Below are 11,302 nucleotides of genomic sequence, written 5' to 3'. Positions count from 1 at the left end.
AGAAATTATTCTGTCATTAATTATTAGGGAAATATCACTTTTATGGTGACTTTTATGGTGAGGTTATTAGAAACAGTAATTGGAGTACGCTTCATGTCATAAATTTAGTACATTGTAAATGAGCGGTCATATATATTAGCGTTTAAAAGAATCATTCCTACTTAGTAACAACACAAGAGGTGGAGGACAAGTTCAGTGAATTGATGGAGAAGTGGGAAGAGTTGATACTTGAGGCAAAGGCCACTTATCCCAGTCAGCCAATAATCCCCAGGAAGAACACTGTGCCAAGATTTGAAAAGACATAAGAAAGGTTTTGCTTTTGGATGAGCGAATCTTGCATCTTGAACACATTGAAGAACAGATGCATGCTGTCACATAAAGATGCTGTCAACTTTCCATGCTTTTACATTTGTGTGCTATTGGATAGAGCTGGCTGAGTACTGAAGCTGATGTTTAAGGCACCTACATTCTAGGATCAAAGATTTCCACCGTTTTGGAAAGCAGAATACATGTTTGCTTATAGCTTACAAAGCACTGGGGTAAGAATACATGAGTTTTGATCCAGAGTTCATTTGTGACACTCTGTAGATCAGTTCTGTGAGTTCATTGCTAAACATTTGCAGAATGAGGATCAATAAATGCAGATAGAGAAATTTAACAAATATTGTTCATTATTTTAATTAGCAAAGATGGTTACAAAGGGTCTTGCAATCTGTAGAAAATGAAATATAGAGTAAATAACCAGAGAGGGTGAAAACAGAGAAATTCAATTTCAATTAATACAGTTAGTTATGTCAAAGCTCTGTGGAAATCAGTGGCAGTTTTTAGAACAGTATCATATGAATACAGATTTATACTAAATATCGCAATCCCCTGATAACTTTTGTCTCAAAAAGATCCAGGCAAATGCAGAGAAGGTCTGTGGTAGGATAATGTGAGGGTTAAAGCTATGAGGAGGACTGGGCAAAAATTAAAAGGGAAAGGTACGACTGAGAGAGGCAATGTCCTCAGCGTACGAAACAACAAAAACATGCAAAACAGGTATTTGAACACGGTTTGACCTATAGATTATGACAAGGACAAGAAATATCCATACTGAAATGCAACAGACATACAATAGTACAAGTACTGCATTTTCCACCATTTACAACTAACCTGTGTGGATTGTTACCACAGGACTCCACTGAAGGAAAATACCCTAGTAAATTCCTGAAAAGAGGAGCATCTGCAGCTCAGCCTAAGATGACCATGGAATAAGAACTATGAAACCTCATGTGTTGAGGTATCAAGCCAGGGCCAGCTGGGTCTCAGAGAAAGGTTCTTCTTTTGTGGCCCAGTAGAGAAGAGAGCAGAAGTACTGTGGTCAAAGGGCAGATGTTATAACAGAAGAACTGCTGCTTTGTAATGGCATCATAGCTTTTGTCACTGGTTTTACACATCTGGAGGATAGGATTCGGTAGTTACTGAGAAATGCAGTATTAAAATGCCAGCATGACTGTTACACCTTCTTAGTGCAGGTGATTCATATTCCTCTAAATCACTAAAACTATGAGAATATATTTAGCTTTTTATTGATCTCAGGAAGCGAAACAATGAAATGGACTGAGGATTTTGCATTGAAATCAAGTTAGCTATGTATCATAAATTACACTGAGTTTTTATCTTTTAATCCAAAAGCAAAAACTATTTTAAAACAGACTGTTAGTTAGTGGTTAAAAACAAGATGAGGTCTTGGTTATCCTAAATTATATTCTCAGCTCTGAGTCAGAGGTCTTGCATGAATTCAGACAAGTTATTTAACTTCTATGCATTTAAACTTCCTCATACCTGAAAAATGGATCTCCCGAATGAAGATGCTGCTGAATCATTAAGTGCATTCTGTGTTCCAGACATGACAACCTTTATGGAAATGCAAAGTGTTATTACTGAGCTTTGTTTGAAGCTGACAAATGAGTCAGATTCCTCTAGCTGTCACCGCACATCAAATACATGTAATTATGTAGTAACAGCATAGCTAGGGACATTTATCTGAGTGAAATTCTGGAGCTGCTGTCTGGTATCCCAGATACAGCTTGGCAAACTTATCCAGGTGTGCAGTGGGAATTACAGTAGATTGTTCCCTTAAGACCTATGTTTGTTTGGGGTTTATTCTGCCTGTCTCCCTCTTAATCTCCCTCTCAGGTCATCTTCCAACAGTTCCCAGGTCACTGGGCTAGTCACAGTTTTCACATTGAAAAAGCACCAAAAGAAGGTATTGTCCCTGCATTGCATGCAGCAGTGCCATGGATGCCAGGTGAACTCAGGCCAGGAGCTGCATTCCTCTGCTATCTTCCCTTTCCTATCAAGAGCCAATGCATCTCCTTAATAGTGAGGGACATTCTGTGAGTGCTGATGATTTTACTAGTGTACATAACACAAAGGTGTTCTGCAACTTGTCTGCTCCCAATTACAAAAAAGGGAATTGAAATAATAATCCTCTGTGCTACTTGGCAGATTTGATTATACCTTGCTACCATCCCTTTTGAATCCATGCTGGCTTTTTTTCTCCTTACAGAGAAATCTTTGCTTGCATCCTCACAGGTGCTGGATGATGCTGGAGGGGGCATTTGGGCAACCAGGAGGAGACACACAAGGCTTGGTATTACAGCTGGGAGCCAATTTACTTCTATCTGCCCAAGCTTGCTGCAGGCAAAAGGATGGGTTCAAGGTTGTATGCAAGAGATAATCAGAATAAATGCTCCCAGCAACAGCACCATGAGGAACAGATTGTGTAGAAAGTACAAACATAGGGACAATTTAGGCAATGTTCATGGCGACTAGATGCCTGCAAGTGAAGATCACTGATTCTCTATGAGCAATGCCACCTCCTGATGTCCTGGATCAGGCCTAGGAGAAAGACCTTTCCTGCATCAGATTAAAGAAATAATAAAAATGCACTGAAACCCACACAGACACAAGAACTGCTTCCTGTTTGTGTGACTGTTACGATCAAGCACTGTTTCATTATTGCTATGTTCCCCTTTTCAAGTCTACAAAAATAAACTAATTGGTCCTCTTGAGCATCAGTGAAATTACTGGAAATTGTAGATGTCCTACTCCAATTTGTGAAAGAAATGCCACATGTAAGCACCAATTCTAAGATTTTGGTTATGGTATCTTGTGCAAGCTCCAGGGTTGAAGACCATGGAATTGCATCTAGTAAAAGAGAGTTTTATAGCATAGGAACTACAGCACGACATCCTTGTTCAACATGGTTCAACCGCAGCCTGAACAGTGGTGCCACTGGGGGAAAATAGCTCAGATTCTCATAAAACGTTTGCAAAAAATGCTGAGAGAGCTGGAAATGTTGCTGGTGATATGAAGTGGAGAGCAGATAGATTCCCTCATCTATTTCCCACAGCTGATAAACAGTAATGCCCTTCAGTCTCTCCCCAGCTGGCCCAGCTTCAGATGAGTAGCGCAGTAATGAAAGCCTCCATATCCTATTAGCAGTTCTCAGCCCATCCGTAGCTCGTTGGAGAGATGCCTGCTCCGAGCTGAGATGGATGGCTTCCTCCGTAATGAAAACAGAGTGAGGAGCAAGACTGCACAAGCAAGACCTGCTTCTGTCTCATCCCTGTGCAGGAGGAACGATACTTGCAGGGGGGAGTTTTGGTAAGTATCTGGTACCTTTGTTTCACGTAACAAAGGAAAGACAAATGGTAACACATTCATAATTCTAACACCAGTTTTGACATAATAGGACAAAATGGTGCCTGAGGATTCCTGTGTATCAAGCAGATGGGCCATCCATTATTTTCCTTCAGGTCAGGGGTCATCCTAAAACGAGAGTCAGCAATCATTTTGCAGGGCATAACAAAACCATTTTTTTGCCTGCTTCTTAATCCCAGAAAGCACTACTGTCCTCTACTTTTGTCCACATACATTATAATTTTTGTCTATTATCTGCATCCCCAGAGACCTAATAGTCTTTTCTTCAGTGCAGCTTGATCTGGAGCAGCTGTAAGCTTTGCTGCAGGCAGTGTCTGACAACTGCTTGCCTCTTGGTCAGTGTCAGTTCCCTGGGGGAGTGCAGGCATTCATTTCATTATTAAAGCATGGAAAAAAAAATCCTATATTCATTTAGATCCAGAATAAATACGTAATATTTGGAACAAAGGGCCCATGTTCCAGTCCAGCTGGCAGTGCTTTTACCACTGCCGTTCTCCAAGGCCAGCTCCTGCTTAAAGCATGCATTAAGGTCATTTATTTAAAAAATAATGAAATGTGCTGCAAAAGCCCTTTTTCCCTCTGTCAGTCTAAATTTCACCTTCCAACATCTCTCATTGATCCTCAAGCACTAAGAGCTTGAGTGGAACAGCACTTTTGTGAAAATAAAGATTGTTCAATTACAGTACTTGGGAAAAGAAAGCAAAAGCTAAGAACAAGCCCAGTGGTCTTTTGTTTGTTTTTTTTCAAAACCAGGTCTGAGTCCTATTTTGCCATATGTGTTCTCATTCAGGTGTTAGGTGAGTGAGAAAATTGTCTATAAATGACCTCCTCCATTACTAGGGTGAAAATGAATGTTGATAAAAGGGTTTATTGTTATCTTACTACAGGATGCCCTAGTACTTCACATGATTAGCCAAGGTAAGATAGTGTGCTACAAAACTCTTCATGTACTTTTGCTGTAGTTGTCCAGCACATCTGTTTATGTTCCCTTTGATTCGACACATGAATGAAGTGGGCTCTGAACCAGCTATCTCCTCTTGATTTCAAGAAGCTAACCCTGAAAAGGTGCAGCATTGTAAAGGATTAGGATGAAATCTTGAGCCTGTTGATATTAATGGACACAATAATTTACATGAACAGGACAAGAAGAATCTCTGCAGTAATGCAGAACTAGTATTTCAGCCAGATTGCCTTCTTAGGGCCTCCAAGGTGAGCAAGCATACAGAGGCTCCATCCACCAAAGACTACGCAGAAAGGTAACCAAAATTGAAGTGAAAGGCACTTCAAAAGTAAAATCAAACCTCCGCACATCATCTGATACCAACTTTCAAAAATTTAGGCTGAGATTTGTCTGAAGCAATGGTAGCAACTAAAAGCTAAGCATGAATTCTGACTTACCTTGTTCAGAGGGTGATTTATCCATCCATCCATTTAGATGGTGTGATTATCCTTCTTATAATTTATGTTGAAATGAAAGCATACCTGAACCATTTTTTTTAACCGGTTAATGTTAGACTGACTTTCAAATTCAGTTTCTTCAGCTTTTTACAGGTTTTCACCCCTTGTGAAATAAGCTAATCCTGTTATAGGAAGGTAGGAAGCTTTTTTTACACTGCTGTTTCTTATATAATCTTTCTGGTAACAGAAGAAGGGAAAAAATCCAATGAAAATATTTACTATCTTCCTTAAAATTTGTTTATGTGCAAGTATCATGGACATTTTTTATAACAAATAATTTTCCTCCACTTTCAGACATGTAAGAAAACATTTTCATAAATAGAACCAACAGCAAAATTTTTACCCCACAAAGGCAATTTCCAAACCCTTCTGAAGACATTTTGCAGACAGATACTTCAAGCTGTAAGGTGGTGACAACTATTTGGAGGGATTGAGACCAGGCTTGCCATTTCTTCATCATTTACATCTGTTTTCCCTCAATGCACATACTTCATTCTAATTACTGTTAATAGGAACTGGTTGTGCAGTCTGAGGAAATCTGAATTAGTTGCTGTTCATTCAGCAGAGATGAAAATGTTTGTGACTAAATAAAACCCTGCCATTCTGCATGCCTAGCACACAGCACTAATTGGGCCACCACCTTGACAATATTGAAAGGGCATGGAGGGGGGGGAGCAATTTTGTTTTTCTTTTGTATAGTCCACATGAAGGTCAAGAAGACTTGCAGCTGCTTTAGTCTGGGAAACATAAGAATGGCTTCCTTCTTGCTTCTGCCTTTCCTTCCCTTTAATCTACTTTCAACAGCAAAACATGGAAAACACACCCAAAACAACAACAACAAAAAAAAACCAGGAAAGCAAAGTTGGAAAGAAATCTTTCAATGGCCTTAGACTCTATGCATTATGACACCCTGGGGGAAATAAAGCTCATCCCAAAGAGCTCCAGCTCTGAAGACAGGTGGTGTTATGCATGGGTTCTTAATTCTGCCAGCTCAGAGTTCAGACACATTCATAGCTCAGTTACAGCTAGAGGGTATATTGGCAGAGCTATAGTGGCTGTTGGGGTGGGCTGCTGAAGAAATAGGCTGTAAATTGGTATCCCATTCTAAGTCAATCATGTGCCTGTGTCCTAATTTAAAATTATATAAACTTTGTTTGGATACTTATTTTAATCTCACCCTAACTGTTTTTTATTTTATTTTTCATTTTATCTTGAATGTCTCCTATGTCAACTTTGGTTTTGTTCATTTGCTCCATGCAAAACCTCCTGAAGGCCGTCTGTCTCACAGCCAGCTCTGAGGACTGTCCTGAAGGCTACTCCTCACACCAAGCCTCTTACAAGGTACAATGCCCTGGCAGAGATGACTGCTGCAGACTTTTCCTTGATCCTGATTTGGAAGCACCCACTTAAATTGGCCAGGGACATACAGGTTTGTGTATACCAGGAGATGGAAAAGAGTCAGGGCTATTTCCATGACAACTTGTACTGTTTAATTGCATTTTCCCTGCCACATGTGGCTTTGGCCCATGGGAACTGTGATCTCCATACAGTGCTGAAATGCTTCCCAGGGAGACACATGCCATGGAATACTCCTTATTTATATACAGATAAAGATTCCCAGCAGTTTCCTGTTTTACTTTTGGGATGGAAGAAGCCACATAATTATGACCCATGCACTTACTTTCAGGGTCAGAAAAACTGTCTTGGAACTGTTCAGCTTAATATGGACCTCGTCTGGGGAAGGAAATGGGAAGTCCAGTGAACAAAGAATCATAGAATGATTTAGGTTGGAAGGGACTTCAAAGATAATCTACTTCCAACCCCACTTCAATAAACAGGGATGCCACCCACTAAACCAGGTTGCTTAAAGCCTCATCCTACCTGGCCAAGTTACTACTCTCATTTCAACTGTATATTTCACAAGGGGGTGCTGAAGAGATAAAGTCCTGGATTTATAACCTGGATAGTAACTTGGATTCTGGCCAGGACAGGGTTAATTTTTGCAGTAGTCAGGAGGGAGCATGGCTAGATTCTGGGGGTTATTCTACACCACCTCACCTGTCATTTTCCAGGGCTCTCTTCTGGGTCAGGGTAGGGTGGTGGACAAAGTAGTTGGGTATTTTTGGGAGTGAGAACTCACATGCAAATCATTCATTTCTTGTACCCTCTGTCATTCTTGCTATTACTGTTCATTTTCTTATCTCACTGCTGTTTCCAGTAAATTGTTCCTATATTAACCCACAATTTTTACCTTTTGTGCCTCCATTTCTCCTCTCCATCCCACTGCAGGGCGAGGGGAGTGGGAAGGAAGGAGTGAGTGAGCAGTACATGGTTGGTCTTAGTGGGAACACTAAACTGGGGAGTACCATTCCTAAACTATAGCAGTTATTTAGTCTTTCTTCTTTCCGTCTACCTTCTAGCAGCCTAAAGTCACCAGTTTACTCATATCCAGCAATCTTTCCACCATCTGCACTTCTCTGCTGGCTCTAAGAGTTCAGTAGGACCCAGGCTGTGGCCAGGTCTAGGTTGTCTTTAGTTGTTTCTGGAAGATTTAAAACATGGTATTTTGCTTGGGGCAACATTAGCAAAGGGATTTGTTTTAATATTTTATCTGAAATAAAACAAACTAAAGCATCACTTTGAAATGTAGCATTTATCACAAGAAAGTCTAAATCAACTGCTTGGTTTATTAGAGATCCTTTTTTATGAGAGATTTTTAAGTTTTTTTCAAACACCATAATATTGGATTTTTCAGTTGCATACATACATTGCATGCAAATGTTCAAATAAAAGTATTTCTCACAAAATGAAATATGGATCTCTGGGCTCCACAGTGAACAGACACAAGAATGTGATATGGTCACATTTACGTTAATGATGCATAGGCAGATTGTGTGCATTACTGTAATCAGGTAACTGGATCTTTTTTGCCTAAATTTGGCTGGAATCTTATTGTTCTTATTTTGTTTCCCTTCAGAGTGATTAAACTGCATGACTTAGGCTATGGCATCCGGAAAACAAGCAAATACACAATGTGCCTGCAATTCAAATTTTGACATCCATGTATACTGCCTGGAGCTGGCATCTGCTACAAGAAACACTGTGGAGAAAAGGGCAAAAAAGTAGGTGTTGAAACGTCATTATTCTGCAACTTCTTGTGTAGTACCTGACCAAATTCTTCAAGTAGCTGGTGACCTTATGGAAAAATACTATAATTCAGAGAAGGCACTACACGCTATGTTTGGTCAACACTGCTTACCCTCAGTGAAACTAAACACTTCCAAGGCCCAGATGATTGTGGGCATCAGGGGGCCAGCCCTACCTCTCAATCAGACCGAAGGGCATAGGAGATTCTTACCCCCTCCTCTGCCCTGGTTTTCATGTGAATAAGTGCCCAGTAAAAATGGTCTGGAAGGAATTGGATGTACAAACTTCACCCAGCACCATTGTCACTTTGAAAAGGCCAGAATGAGCATGCAGTCCCAGCATTTCAACTAGATGCAAACTTTGAATTCACCTAGAAAGTCAGGATCCCTATTACTGCATGAGTTGAAGGGTTTTCTCCTGTTCTAGCATATTTTCAAGTAGAAATAGTCACACGTACAGTAATGCCTATGGTGACTTAAGGTCATTTATGTTAGAAAGGACGTGCAACTACTGAGTAACACTTGAAAGAAGTAGGATCTAAAGAGAAGCCGAAGAGAGATCAAATCAGCACATAGGCCTTACCTGTTTTCTGAGTTCGTGCTCTGCCTTTTGTCACAGAGATAAGAAATTTCTGCTTGTTCTACTGCCACCAGCTGCCAATCCCCCGAGCTGCTAATGGCCAACCCACCCAACCCACCTGCTCCATGTTCCTTCTCACCAGCTATCTGTACAAAACACCACTAGGAAAATGATGTTTTCTTGCTGCAGAGACCAGCAAACCAGAAGTAAAGCAAGGCACAGCTGCTGCCTTGAGAAGCCTCAGCCTGAGCTCCAGGCTGAGCACTCATCTTAGCCACAGGCTGCAGAGCAAAGCAGGAGCAACAAAAGTGAATTGCTCAAGGGAGTGCAAAAGTTTGAACATGAGGCAAATGAAGCATGAAAAACGAAGCAGTGAACCAAACAATTATTCACCACTACAAGAAAATCCATTAAAGAAAAACAAAGCCATCTACAATAGCGCAGCTGAGGGAGGTAGAGATGAAAGCACGGAAAACAATCCCCCCTGAAAAGCTGTCTTGAAATTCTCAGAGTAAGGAAGAAAAACAGGAGAAGAACAGAGGAGGGGAAAGGAATGGGGGAAGGTAAAATATCAAAATGCAAATTAGTAAGCTTCATTAGAGAACTCATTCCAAGACATGCAAGGAAAAGACTAAACAAGAGCTACTGCCTCTCTGGGCATGGTGCCACCTCATCACAAGCAAGGAGAGAATCTCAGATGACTGAGGTAGAATACCAAATGAACATGGAAATGGTAAAGTGAATGGTGAAAAAAAGGGGTTTTCCCCTATAATTGTATTCAAGACATTGTACATTCATCACCACTGTGTAGTTCTGTGATGGTTTCATTAGCAATAAATGTAATTGACATCAGTTTACAGTGGTACTCTGTTACTAAGTAAAATTTTGAACATACTAATTTTGTCAAGTGCCTTTTTCTTCAAAGAAGCTGCTTCTCAGTGCATGGCAGCAGCAGCACTGAAGACAGCTATGGGCACATCCACTTTTTCAGAACTGTCTCCTGTTGAGCCACATTGACAGATTAAGTCTACAGATTTTTTTTCCCCACATGATACTCCCATATGAAAAGATGCTTGGGACAATCCATTCACCATTCCATGTACCATCAATCAGGGTACAAAACTCAGAAACATGTACACAGTGACACCAAAAACATGTATGTAACATATTCTGGGATGCCACGTTGTTCAGAACAAAAAGGCAAAGGAAGCAAACTGTCTGTAATCCTTGGATATATATAGGATCACCAGTCTAGAACACAAAAATCATTTAATATTTATTAAGTATAAACATGAGCTTGCTTCAAATGCCAAGAGGTTTACACTTTCTGCCTATTATATTTATTGAATCCTTTCATTTCCAAACACATTAATCATAATTTGAAACTTTGCTGTCTGACTAGGAGAGGGAGAATATTTCCCAAGTCCTAAATGGTAGCCTGAGTACGATCAGGTGGATCCAGGAGCTGAGGCTTTCTCTCTAACTCTGGACAGCATTGGGTTACCCCACTTGCATAAAATGGCAAGAGGCTACATACAGGCTACTGTATTGGGAACCTGGATATTTATCCCTAATGAAGAACAGTGCTGGAAGGGTAATAGCAGAGATTCCCCCTGCTTGCAGCATGCTATATCTAAAAAGTGAAAGGGCGGGCTTTAAATATAACATATAAGATTTATAGGTGAAAACTATGATTTGGATTCATTTTCCTGAAGAATAATTCCATTTTCCAAATTTTGGGAAAGACCAGATAGTGTAAATAGCACCAGGCTAGGCTGTTTGCAAGGGTTAAATATTATTAGTTGCTATGAATATTAGCCTAAGATTAGCACACATGAAGGCATAATCTATATTACCAGTATGGTTACCAGTTAAAAAATAATTTAAAATTTGATTTGAACATAAGACTTCACCACCTCCCTACAAACAGAGGCAACATAACTTATCTAAAGCATTAAAATCCAGCTAAGGAAATTGATTAGAGAGATCTGAAATGCAGGAAGCAGTCAGACATTTTAACATCTTTTTAAGAATAGAGATTTTAACTTTTGCCATTATTAATTCAATTCTACTCAGACTTGTTCTCCTCTTTTTTATTCTCTTTAGATGTCACTCAAGCTGCTTTTATTCAGGGTGTTTCTTCTGCAAGCCCAATCAGCCTCTTTCCCTGACACACTGCCAGTGTTCATCTTTCTCCTGTTAGGAAACTTGGTCAGTGCTGCTGGCCACAGGCAAATTCTGTAACATATCTCTGCAGAACACCTTTTTTAGGACTCATTGTCATATTTGGCTCCACATTCCTAACACAGTTACTGAAGCATCCCCAGTGCGGAAAAGTGCACAAAACCTGCCGTGGTGGATGAAACACATGGTCCATCTAGCACAACATCCTGTTTAAAACAGAGAA

At 40.1% G+C, this 11,302-nt stretch overlaps 1 long non-coding RNA gene across 1 annotated transcript; it reads left to right on the top strand.

The window, feature by feature from the left end:
- The first annotated feature begins 2,586 nt into the window (after positions 1–2,586).
- LOC121661901 lies at positions 2,587–8,554 on the top strand. Its single transcript, XR_006015119.1, has 3 exons — positions 2,587–3,654; positions 6,442–6,510; positions 8,147–8,554. It is a non-coding gene; the product is annotated as an uncharacterized LOC121661901 (long non-coding RNA).
- The last annotated feature ends 2,748 nt before the right edge of the window (positions 8,555–11,302 follow it).

The sequence above is a fragment of the Corvus kubaryi genome, unplaced genomic scaffold (assembly GCF_017639235.1).
Source record: "Corvus kubaryi isolate FWS band 111438036 unplaced genomic scaffold, C.kubaryi_AGA036_p1.0 37216, whole genome shotgun sequence".
Lineage (NCBI taxonomy): Eukaryota > Metazoa > Chordata > Aves > Passeriformes > Corvidae > Corvus > Corvus kubaryi.
This window is presented reverse-complemented; position numbering and strand designations above follow the sequence as displayed.